We start from the raw sequence: 12,159 nt of genomic DNA, 5'->3' as shown, positions 1-12,159 counted from the left end.
TACTAGGAAAGATATCACAGAGTGGGTGTTCATCTCCTGCGATATGGGGATTAAAACCATCTTCTCCCCTTCCGGATATCAGGAAGAGTATCACACGGGGGTGTACAGTGTCTGCGATACTGGGAGTAATATCAACCTCTCAGCCTTGGAATATTAAGAAGAATATCACAGGGTGGATGTACACTCCCTGCCATATTGGGAGTAATATCAGCCTCTCCTCTCCATGGATATTAGGAACAATATCCCAGGCTGGGTGTACACCTCTTGTTCTACGGGGAGTCATATCTTCCTCTCCCTTCCAGGATATTAATAACAATATCACAGGGTGGGTGAACACAGCTTGTGATACTGGAATTATTATCATCCTCTCCCCCTCCAGATACTAGGAACCATATCACAGAAGAGTTGTACCTTCCCTGGGATATTGGGAGTAATATCTTATGCTTCTTCTGTGAATATTAGGAGCAATATCACCGGGTGGCTGTCCATTCATTGCTATGTTGGGAGTCATGTCATACTCTATCACTCTGGATATTAGGATCAGTGTCACAAGGTGAGTGTACATCTACTGTGATATTAAAACTAAAATCATGCTCTCTGTCCCTGGATATTAGGAACAACATCACAGGTAGGTGTATACCCTCTACCGTATTAGGAGCAATAATTTGATTCATTAGTAAACATCAATGATCGATTTTAGTAATTATCAGGCTGGTCTAGAACTCTTGATCTCAGGTGATCTGCCCACCTCAGCTTCCCAAAGTGCTGGAATTACAGGCGTGAGCCACCGTGCCCAGCCAACACTTCTCGACATCCCTTTTTGGACCTCAAATTTAGCATGCCAAAAACACACTTTTGATTCCCCCTGCTATAACCCACTCCTCCCATAGTCTTCCCGATTCCAATAACAGCATCTCTAGTCTTCCGGTTACTCAGGCCAAAATCCTTGACATCATCCTTAAAACTTCTTTTTCTCTCTCTTGTCATCCAACCCATTTAAACTCTCCTTTCAAAATATATGCCAGACCTAACCACTTCCCACCTTCCTCATCATTTCCAACCAGGTCCAGCCCTCATCATAGCGCTCTGGGTTACTGCAAAAGCCTCCAATCGCCAGGCACAGTGGCTCACGCCTGTAATCCCAGCACTTTGGTAGGCCAAGGCAGGTGGATCATCAGAGGTCAGGAGCTCAAGACCAGCCTGACCAACATGGTGAAACCCCTCTACTAAAAATACAAAAAAATTAGCCAAGCATGGTGGTGGGCGCCTGTAATCCCAGCTATCCAGGAGACTGAAGCAGGAGAATCATTTGAACTCAGAAGATAGAGGTTACAGTGAGCCGAGATCGTGCCATTGCACTCCAGCTTGGGTGACAAGAGCGAAACTCCATCTCAGGAGGTTAAAAAAAAAAAGCCTCCCAACCCACCTCTCTCCTTCCGCCTTTCACCCTGCCCTGCATTCTACCTTCCTCTCTCAAACATTTCAGAAAAGAAAAAATTATATCCACAGAGAGAGAAAGTACAAATGGGGTGAAATGTTTGGGGAACCTGAGGGAAGAGGATATGGGAATTCTCTGTACTATTTTTGCAACTTTTCCGTAAGTCTGGATTATTTCGAATTCAAGAGTTAAACAAAGAAAAAAAAAAACACTATCTCCCTTTGTGAATCCTTCCTGTCTTTCCCCTGGCAACTTAAGGATGCTCTCAACTAACACATCTATTTTTTCATGAACACTAAAAGAACCCTTGCCGAGTTTTGACTTTCTGTGCTTGGCAGTAAAAGTGTGCGTGTGTGTGTGTATTTCATATATATATGTGTATGTGTATATATATGTGTGGGTTGTACGTATAGAGAGGGAGAAATATATATTTGTGTGTATATATAAATATATATTATATATTTACAATGGTAATGTGTGTATATATAAATATATATTGTATATTTACAATGGTAATGTGTATATATATAAATATATGTGTGTGTGTAGATATATATATAATACATACCCCATAGCCTGTCCTTAATCAGTTCTAAACTTAGTCGGAAAAACACACACCTAAGCAGAGAATTTCAAAATAATATGATGAATATTTTGATAGAGGGATGTGTTGCTATGGAACACGCTGCTAAGACACAAAACCTGCTAGATGGGACAATGAATGAATCAAGCTTTGCACCTATAGACACCCCCTCTGATATCCCCTCAAACGTTTATCGTTATATGCATTTGCTTCCTCCAGGACCCCTATTTCATAAGGGTTAGTCCTAGAGCCTAGCAAGTTCCTACTGCAGCTGGCACACATATGCCATTCAAGAAACAGTGGCGGAGTGAAGGACGGGTTAAGACCATTTGTCAGCCTGTGCTCAGTCATACAACATGCACTGGTTTGCAAATTATATTTTCATTGAAAGCAACAGCAGGATCACAAATTATCTTTCCAGAGAAAGCAAACCTCAAAAGCTTCTTTACCCTACTAAAGCACGTCATAAGAAGCTCCCCTTACATAAAAGAAAACCTCATTCGTTATCAATGACATGTAAACCTAATAAGCCTTCACCTCTGATGACATCTCTTCCATCCCCAGGGCTAGATAAAGGAGGTTCCGGAAACCCTGGTAGTTGTGAAGGTGGCTCCCAGCTCTGACAGTCTTGAACCCTGCGGGCGCGGAGGTCACACAGCAGAACAACAGAGGCAAACATCATCAGGCTTCGAGTATGTTTGAACCAGAGATGGCAAATAGGCTGCAGTCAACTGAAAACACCAGAGATTCATGGTGGCCACCTGAGGGGTTGTGCTCTTAAGAAACAAAAATAAGAAATAAAAAATAAAAAACTAAGAAAGGAAGGGGTCAAGAATCCATCAGGTCTGACTGAGACGTGTATCAGTGACTAACACCCCATATGGCAAAAGTACTCCGGGGCGCTTTGGGTACTCACAGCTTCAGCAGTATTCAAAGGCGTGTGCTTCCCTAAGACTAAGCCATGGGAATACCCCCAGCAACACTGCCAGGAGAAACGTCTCCCATGGATTTGGCTAGAAATAGAGTTGTCTTTAACAAATGAACACTGAATAAATCCTGACTTATTAGAGCCTGTGAGAATGACATTCTCAATGATAACAGTTATCACTACAATCTCCAAACATCTGCGATCCTGCAGGGAGGAACTGTGACAGCGCAGGCCACATGTCCAGAATGCTTCCCAGACTGCCTGTTACAGAAGAAAAGAAAAGAATCCCCCCCTGAGAATGTCTTCACTTACATTTAGCCAGTTGTTCCTTGGTGTGCATCTCTGTGCTAAAATGGCCATTCTTCCCCACAGCCTGAAGTCATATGCTAAAATAAATGAGACTCACATGAAGCCAGAAACATGCAGATGCGAGGAAACCAACACAAACGAAATGGGCTGGATAGTGTGGCCAGGAGGATGATACTTCCCAGGAAGGAATCACTTCACTTCTGCCCATGAAGCAGGCAGCTGTCATTGTCCCCCAGGCCCACGCCAGCCACTCGAAGTAGGTTCTAACCAAACTACCTCCAACAATCAACGTAAATACACCACATAGTTGGCTTCTGAAAGGACACCTTGCAACCAACAAGAAACTGTTAGCACAACTTTGACAAACTGTACAACTAAAAACCTTGGAACGGGATAAAAACTGCCACATTTTGACTCAAATACTGTTATGTGGTAGCACCGCAATAATTCACTGAAACAAAAGAATGAATGAGGAATACGTTTATATAGGAATCAGAGGAAGCATGACTAATCATTTAAAGAAATAGGTCAAGAAACTGCTAGGTTCAAATGCTACCGTGAGACACTGTCAGGGCCTTAGGCAAATTCACTTCTCTTGGTCCTGTTTCTAGGTTCACCAAAAACCAGCTTTGGACTAGGGAATCTGTTGTTTCCCAAAGCCTTCCTTCTGTGATTCCAGCCCAGATTTTAGGACTGCTCTCCCACTTGGTCTATGAAAGCATTTTCTATGTACAATAGCAAGAGTACATTTCTGTGTTGAATGCGGTTTGAGACCTACTCTATGATGCAGAATATCATCATGTAACTTTAAGCATGACGACAAGGCGCACTCTAGATAAGGATAACACATAAGATGGGGCCATACACCTGTGCGTGCCTGGCAGGGAGATGGAGAAGTCTCATTTAATGAAGCTGGGGTGCCTGTTGCACCTGAACATCCTCAGTCCACGTCAAGTTCACAACGTCCTTCTGACATCAAACCACATGTATCACATACTTTTCCATACCTTCTACCCAAGATTAAAATATGCAGAGCACCGTGATAAAGATACCTCCATCCCGAGCATGTGGGCTCTCATTCTGTAGAATTACATACTTTCGGTGCAAAATGGTGACCAGGTTCCAGCGGCAAGAAGGACTGGGCTCAGTGGGGACAGCAGGCCCTGCAGCAGCCACCACTCCTGTCGCCACAGTCTGATGCAGCTACAGAGAAGCTGTGGCTGAGGCCATGCACTTTGTGAGAGAACCGCACAGGAGGCAAAAGGTAGGGAAAGTTGGGAAGAGGGCAATGTCATGCTCCTGAGCCCAAGCCAAAGCAACCGCATCCCCTGTGACTTGCACTTATATGCCCAGATGGCCTGAAGTAACTGAAGAATCACAAAAGAAGTGCAAATGCCCTGTCCCACCTTAACTGATGACATTCTACCACAAAAGAAGTGAAAATGACCGGTCCTTGCCTTAAGCGATTATATTATCTTGTGACATTCCTTTTCCTGGCTCATCCTGGCTCAAAAAGCTCCCACACTGAGCACCTTGTGACCCCCACGCCTGACCACCAGAGAAACCCCCTTTGACTGTAATTTTCCTTTACCTTCCCAAATCCTATAAAACGGCCCCACCCTTATCTCCCTTCGCTGACTCTCTTTTTCAGACTCAGCCAGCCTGCACCCAGGTGATTAAAAAGCTTTATTGCTCACACAAAGCCTGTTTGGTGGTCTCTTCACAAGGACGCGCATGACAGGCAGGTGCAGAGCCAGGGAAGGACCAGTGATGAGAACAGAAAGGAATGCGTCTCCCTGTGCACACACTCGGATTTTATGACAATGTGCGCAGGGGGCTGAACTGGATGCCTGAGAACATTCCTCCAAATTCTTTTGCTGATTTTCTAAATATTGGTGTAAAATCTGAACTCAGACAAAATTTTTTTAAATCGCTTCAATCAACATCTTTGTCTAGTGCTCAGCATCATATCTACGTGATCATCTAGAAAACCAACTTCTGTTCTAAGGCTCACATCTTCCTATTAAGTCCCAGGGATTTTACAAGGGAATACACCTCTCATTCGCATCAAGAACACACACAACTACTGTTAAAGAAATGCTTAAATTGCTTACATAATTTTTTAAACACCCAGATTTGAAATACAACAGAGACAACTTTTTGATAGCTCTGCTTTCCAACTGCGAACTGCGGGTGGAGAAAATAACCTGCCATGATTTCTAACCAGTCAACAACCTGTCTTCCCTGGCTGCAGTAGGAGCAATCTTTCTGAGCTCAGGATGAAAAAGAACCCAGCTGGTTAGCGGACAGACAATCATCAGTTCTCAGTGGGCTTCCCGGGTCCCAAATCCCCATGTGATACGTGGAAGTAAAAGGGTATCCATGACCAAGCATCTGAACGCTTATCCCACCTCGCCATCTGATTCTCCTGCCATACAAATTTAAAATTAATAAGCCTGCTATTAGAGAACAGAGTTGGTGCTGCATCTGTCTTCCTAAAATTATGGATAATTACCAGCCCACAATGGCTTCTAATCAGATTTGAGTAGTCCCTTAGACAGGAAGCTAAAGTGCCTCAGCCCTAAACTGAGAAGAAAACAGAAACTGGAATGCTGTAGGTTTGATTTTTTACCCCTTGCTCTAAAGTTGCTGTTCCCGAATCTCCATCTACTGTCTTGTTTATAAAATGTATGAGAAACAGGGAAATTCAAAGACATGATAGAAATGGCCACTGTTTCTAGGTACAAACTTTGTGAACATTATTTTCAGCTACTGGGCTTTTTCTCCACAAACTGTGAACCTGGAGGACATTTTCTCCCTCGTAGTTACACATTCAGAGTCAGGGAAGGTGGCTTTAGCAGTAAAGAGGGGAGTGCAGTGAGAAGTGACCGGGCACTGAGAAGTGCAGACAGGGACTCTACCTCGGTGGGCTACAGCATTCCTGGGACTCCGCCTTTACTTTTCTATCTGTACAAGGGATCTAAAGGTCCATGATTCTAGGCCACGACAGCTCTTCATACACACATACACAAACATCACACGCCTATGTGAAAAACTGTGACACTTGGCTGATTTCCTGAAGAAATTATCTTGTATCATTTCTACTCAAGTACTCCACCTCCTTCCAGACAAGTATCGGAGGATGATGGGCTATCTCACAGCCATGTGTGTAACCTCTCCTGCTTACTATCCCTGTTCACATAGCATTTTCCAAAAGCATTTGGTGTGAAGGGACAGAAGAAAGAAGAATAAGGTTCTTTCAGCCCATTCATTCATTCATTCATTCAACAAATATTGACTATCTATGTGCCAGGCACTGGTGATATAACAGGGAAGATATATTTTTGTAGGTAGAGATAGACAACCAAAAAGTATGTTAAAGAGTGATCAATGCTATAGAGGAAAATACAGCAGGAAAGAGGAAAGAAGAATACCCCTAGCCACCCTACTCTGTGGTGACGCTAACGTTACAAAATGGAAACAGCGGCTGGGCGCGGTGGCTCACACCTGTAATCTCAGCACTTTGGGAGACTGAGGCAGGCAGATCTCCTGAGTTCAGGAGTTCAAGATCAGCCTGACCAACACGGCGAAACCTTGTATCTACTAAAAACATAAAAATTAGCTGGCCGTGGTGGCACACGCCTGTAATCTCAGTTACTCAGGAAGCTGAGGCACAAGAATCACTTGAACCTGGGAGGCAGAGTTTGGAGTGAGCCGAGATCGTGCCACTGCACTCCAGCCTGGGTGACAGAGCAAGGCTCTGTCTCAAAAAAAGTAAAAATTAAAAAAAATATATAAACAGAGAATAAGATACCAAAAGAAAGAACATGAACAACTAATTGTAACAAAAGCCTTTGTAAGCTGATACTTTCCTTCCTGGATCCTTGTCCCTTACAAATGGAAAAAAAGGGCGGATAGGGGGTAGCATCAAAATGTTGTTTTAAGATGGCTTCGGGTTTCAGATGTCTGACAGCCATACTCATGTACTTCAAGGAAAAAGCTCTAGCTCTAGAAGCCATCTGGGCAATGGTTTAATGTCTTTTTTTTTTTTTTTCCAGAGAGTTTTAAATACAGGAAAACATGTGTGTTTATTTGACTGCTCTGTGCCCACACAAGTGCAAACTGTGTTAACAGGTTTTTCCATGTTTTGCTGAATTTGCCAACTTGCCATAAACAGGCTTCCATGTCTTAATTGTCTATAAATAGCACAAACACCCAAAAATGCAAATCAAAACAAGCTGTCCCTTCAACTGCTGCTGCCATGATGACAGCGAGCGACAATTGGCCAAATCAATACACGGAGACTGAAGCTGTCCGGCAGAGAGCACAGGGTCGACTGCTTTTCCCATAGCATTTAAAGAAACAAGCGGAAACGGCTCTCCATACAGGACAGACACGTCCTTTATTCTTTGAATCAACACTGCCAATGTCCAAAATACTTTCTCCATCACACTATCTATATGGAATTCAAGTTCCTTCCAATACCACGAGTAACATCAGTGACAGACTATGTTTAGCCATAATGACCCATTAGCATTCTTTTTCCTCTAAAATGTTGAAATAATAACATTGAGTGTGCACTCACGAGGTGCCAGGCTCTGAGTTTGATCTCGTTTAGTTCTCATTGAAGTCCTGTAAGATCAGTACCATATTCTCTCATTTTTCATAGATGAGGAAACTGAGGCATAGAACGGCTAAGTAAGTTGTCCATGGTCACAGGTGATTTAGGAACTTTTCTTCAAACTTTCAAAAGTTAACTACTGCCACTATTACACATGGGTTTTTGTTTGTTTTTGTTTTTTTTTGAGACAAGGTCTTGCTCTGACCAGGCTGGAGCGCAGTGGCGTGATGATGGTTCACTGCAGCCTCGACTTCCCGGGCTCAAGTGATTCTCGCACCTCAGCCTCTCCAGTAGCTGGGATTACAGGCATGAGCCACCACACCTGGCTAATTTTTTAACTTTTATTTTTTGTAGGGATGGGGTTTCACCATGTTGCCCAGACTGGTTCCAAACTCTGGGCTCAAGAGATCCTCCCAGGTCAGACTCCCAAAGTGCTGGGATTACAGGTGTAAGCCACTGGGCACAGCCCTACACATGTGACTCATACAAAGTCAGAGCAGTGAGCAGGAAGAGAACAGAGACTTCAGCCAGTCTCCTGGCTGTGGCAACACCATATCCCTCCTCCATATCGTAATGTGTCTCCACCCACCAAGCTCCTAGACGTTGAAGGCAGGCCAGCTCAGAGACGAAACAGCAGTCAAGAAAGAGAAGATGCAGACATGCGTCTTGATTTCAGCTCGAGCGTGCCTCTCTGCCCTGCAGCTGCACAGGCAGAAACCAGGGGACGTGAGTCTGAGGCAGTGTGTTTGGTTCCTGGCAGGTAATCTTTTGGGAGACCATCCCATACAATTAGTGTTGCATTTCTCAGAAAGGAAGTGTGATTTTTATAGAAAAATCGATTCCATTTAGGAGAAAGCCCTAATAAAACCACAAAAGGATAATACATTCATACAACAACAAATTCAATTCATCTGTCACAAACTGAAATCCCAAAGTCCTCTGGGCACACAGCTGCTTTTCTGAGCTGAAATTCAACTCCAGTTGAGAAACAGGTCAACTTTTCTAAAAAGATTTCTTTTTCACATGCCTTCAATAAAAATTCCTTTCCCTCACTTGTCATTTTCCAGATTTAATGGCTCTGTTGGCCTTCCTCTCATTTAGGCCATGAACACTGACTGCATGTCTGCTATGGCCGGGACTCCAAGGGAGGCACCCTAGGGAACACAGATGACCGCAGCACAGCAACACCGTCAAGGAGCACACACGGGGAAGGCAAGATGATACAATCGCAGCCTTCACACAGAAAAGAACTTGGCATCCGTACCCCGTCCCATTTCTAGAAAACAACGATGTTGAGTCAGGAACATTTACCGAACAGCCTGCAGTGTGGAGGCAGGCACGAGGGGGCTCCATGCGGGGAAAAGCACCTTCAGAAGGGGGCATGCAAGCAATGTGGAGGCAGGAGACGCCCCCACGCACAAGGGCCAGCCTGGGAGCCTGCAGAAATGCTCATGCCTCTGGGAAGAGGGAGCGACAAGATACTTAAATGCTCTAAAATGAATAGAAGCCTCCCAAGAACCTCCCCCGAAATGGGGCAGGGATTTACAAAAGACCAAACCGAGCATGTGCAGTTACCAGAGCATAGCGCCACCAGAGCGAGCTATCAAGGAAGAAACAGGGTCACTAGAAGCCTGAGCCTCTACTTCCAGCTCTGCAACTCATTCACCCTATGACCTTGGTGAAGGCTCTTAGCTTCTGTGAGCCACAAGAGAATCATAGGAAAACAGAAGATATGAAAACTGCTCTGCCTTTTTCACAGAACTGCTGAGGGAATAAAATCAGATAATGGATTTTAAAATTGTCTGTGAATTACAAAGCAAAATGTAAATGTATGAAATCATTCTTACCATTAATAATAGCACTGTAAAATTAAGAGCAGAGTTAAGACCACAGCATTTTCCACCCCCCGACTCCCGAGAGAAATAGTGAGTCCAGCCGATTTATTTGGGCAACCCCAGTATCTAGGCGTTGAGAGCCTCAAATAGCTCATGAACTCTGACAGTATCACTCCAGCCCAGTGCTCATGAGGTTCTCCAAGACAGCCAACTGACATAAAATACTACAGCTTTTTCAGCTGGGCTTGAAGCCCTCCAAGCTCACAGCACAGCTAAACAATGAAGAAGAGGTTTTCTGCCACTAGACTCAAAAGCTGGCTTTCGTAGATTCCCATAGAAAGAACATTCAAGGCCAGGCATGGCGGCTCATACCTGTAATCCCAGCACTTTGGGAAGAAGAGGCAGGAGGATCACCTGAGGTCAGAAGTTCAAGAACAGCCTGGCCAATATGGCAAAGCCCCATCTGTACTAAAAATACAAAAATTAGCCGGGCATGCTGGCGGGCACCTGTAATACCAGCTACTCAGGAGGGTGAGGCAGGAAAATCGCTTGAACTCAGGAGGCCGAGGTTGCAGTGAGCTGAGATCACACCATTGCACTCCAGCCTGGGTGACAGGAGCGAAACTCCATCTCAAAGAAAAAAAAAAAAAAAAAAAAAGAAAGAGCATTCTTTTTTACTGATGTTAAATTTTCTGTGCTTAACACAGAGAAATCATACAACACTGAAATCCTGAAAAACATATCATAAAAAGCATTTAGTGACTGAAAAGACATTCAATATAACCTGTAACAGTGAGTTCCCCTCCTCTTTCTAGCCAGCTCCACTAATGCTGTGACCCTTAACAATGCTTTCACTAACACAGAGGGAATTTAATAGGACCACTTACCCCTCTCAGCTGACAGCTAAACTGCTGTCTCTCCCTGGGCTCACTAAAGATGACCTTTACCCAAAACCAGGCTGAAACGACCCTGTAGATGTTGACTAACAATTTCAAAATTCCCATATTCTTTGTCCACTCCTAAGGAAGATGAACTGAAGCCAGGTGTCTCCAAGTCAGAACAGAGGCCTTAAACATCAGATGGCCCATTCCCTTCTTTGACAACCGGGGGATCTAAAGCTGAGCTTATGGAAGAAAACAGCCTGTTTAGTAACAAAGCGAAAACCAAACCCTAGTCACCCAACCTCTGGTCCGGAACTCCTGCGACAATCCAGCACCCATACCGGATGAGTCTCCCTAACCAGAAACTCTGAAATCCACAACTTTTGAGTGCCGACGTGACGCTCAACGAAATGTTCATTGGAACAGCTCTGACTCTGGATTTTTGAATTCAGGAGGCTCAACCAGCAAGTATAATACAAATATTCAAAAATCCAAAAATGTAAAAAAATCTGAGACACTTCTTGTTCCAAGCAGTTTGGATGAGGGATATTCAACCTGCATTTTTTTTTTTCTCTAATGAAGGAAATTAAAAACGAGGCCCGAGCAAAGTCATTCAATCCATACTAAAGTCATTCAATCGTTTAATTAGTACCCATTTAAAGTTAAGTGCTACCCGCAGATATTTAAAAGGATGAATACTTACATGCCTATAATCCCAGAACTTTGGAAGGCTGAGGCGGGAGGATCACCTGATGTCAGGAGTCCAAGACCAACCCGGCAAGCATGGTGAAACTCTACTACTATAAATGCAAAAATTAGCCAGGTGTGGTGGCGCACACCTGTTATCCCAGCTACTCGGGAGGCTGAGGCACGAGAATCGCTTGAACCTGGGGGGAGAACGTTGCAGTGAGCAGAGATTACACCACTGTACTCCAGCCTGGACCACAAAGCAAGACTCTGTCTCAAAAAAAAAAGAAAAAAGAAAATTTAAATTGTGTTTTCACATGGAGCCCATGTTCCCAGAACACAAACCCTGCTCTATGCTCCAAGGGCACACAGGGTGCCCCTTTATCTTAATGCTGACCATATTCCGTGGGAGCCATTGGCACGTGTCTGTCCATCGCACTAGACTTCCTGCGCATGAGGCAGGGATCATATATTATTACCTTTCTGTCCCCAATGTCTGGCCTAGAAGACACTCAGTAAATGATTCCTGAACTAAGTCAGTTACTAAGGCATTTTAAACTTGTATTAACAGAATTGATTGAATAAGTTTGCCAATGCAACGTTCATACCACACAGCTTAAATCTCAACCTGCGGATTTATCTTGTGTTCTGCTAGATTATCACTTATTAACATTCAGGAGGTACCTAGTATGTGCTAGACATTACTAATTGCTAGCGACCTAGCAGTGACAAAACAACATTCCGTGTTCAAAGAGAAGTTCTAGTATAAAGGGGAATAGAAGGAACAGGCTAGATTGATGAGAGAGCTAAGAAAAGGACAGGCTGCCATGGGAAGCACCTGGTCTTGTCTGGATGGTACACAGTTAACAAAGTCTGA

At 44.0% G+C, this 12,159-nt stretch overlaps 1 pseudogene; it reads right to left on the bottom strand.

Moving 5' to 3' along the window:
• LOC119618187 (SH3 domain and tetratricopeptide repeat-containing protein 1-like) overlaps positions 1-10,934 on the bottom strand; it is a 28,013-nt pseudogene extending 17,079 nt beyond the window's left edge.
• Positions 10,935-12,159: the final 1,225 nt, after the last annotated feature.

Source organism: Chlorocebus sabaeus, chromosome 12, assembly GCF_047675955.1.
Source record: "Chlorocebus sabaeus isolate Y175 chromosome 12, mChlSab1.0.hap1, whole genome shotgun sequence".
Taxonomy (NCBI): domain Eukaryota; kingdom Metazoa; phylum Chordata; class Mammalia; order Primates; family Cercopithecidae; genus Chlorocebus; species Chlorocebus sabaeus.
Note: the sequence above shows the minus strand (reverse complement) of the source record. Positions and strands in the feature narration are given on the sequence as shown.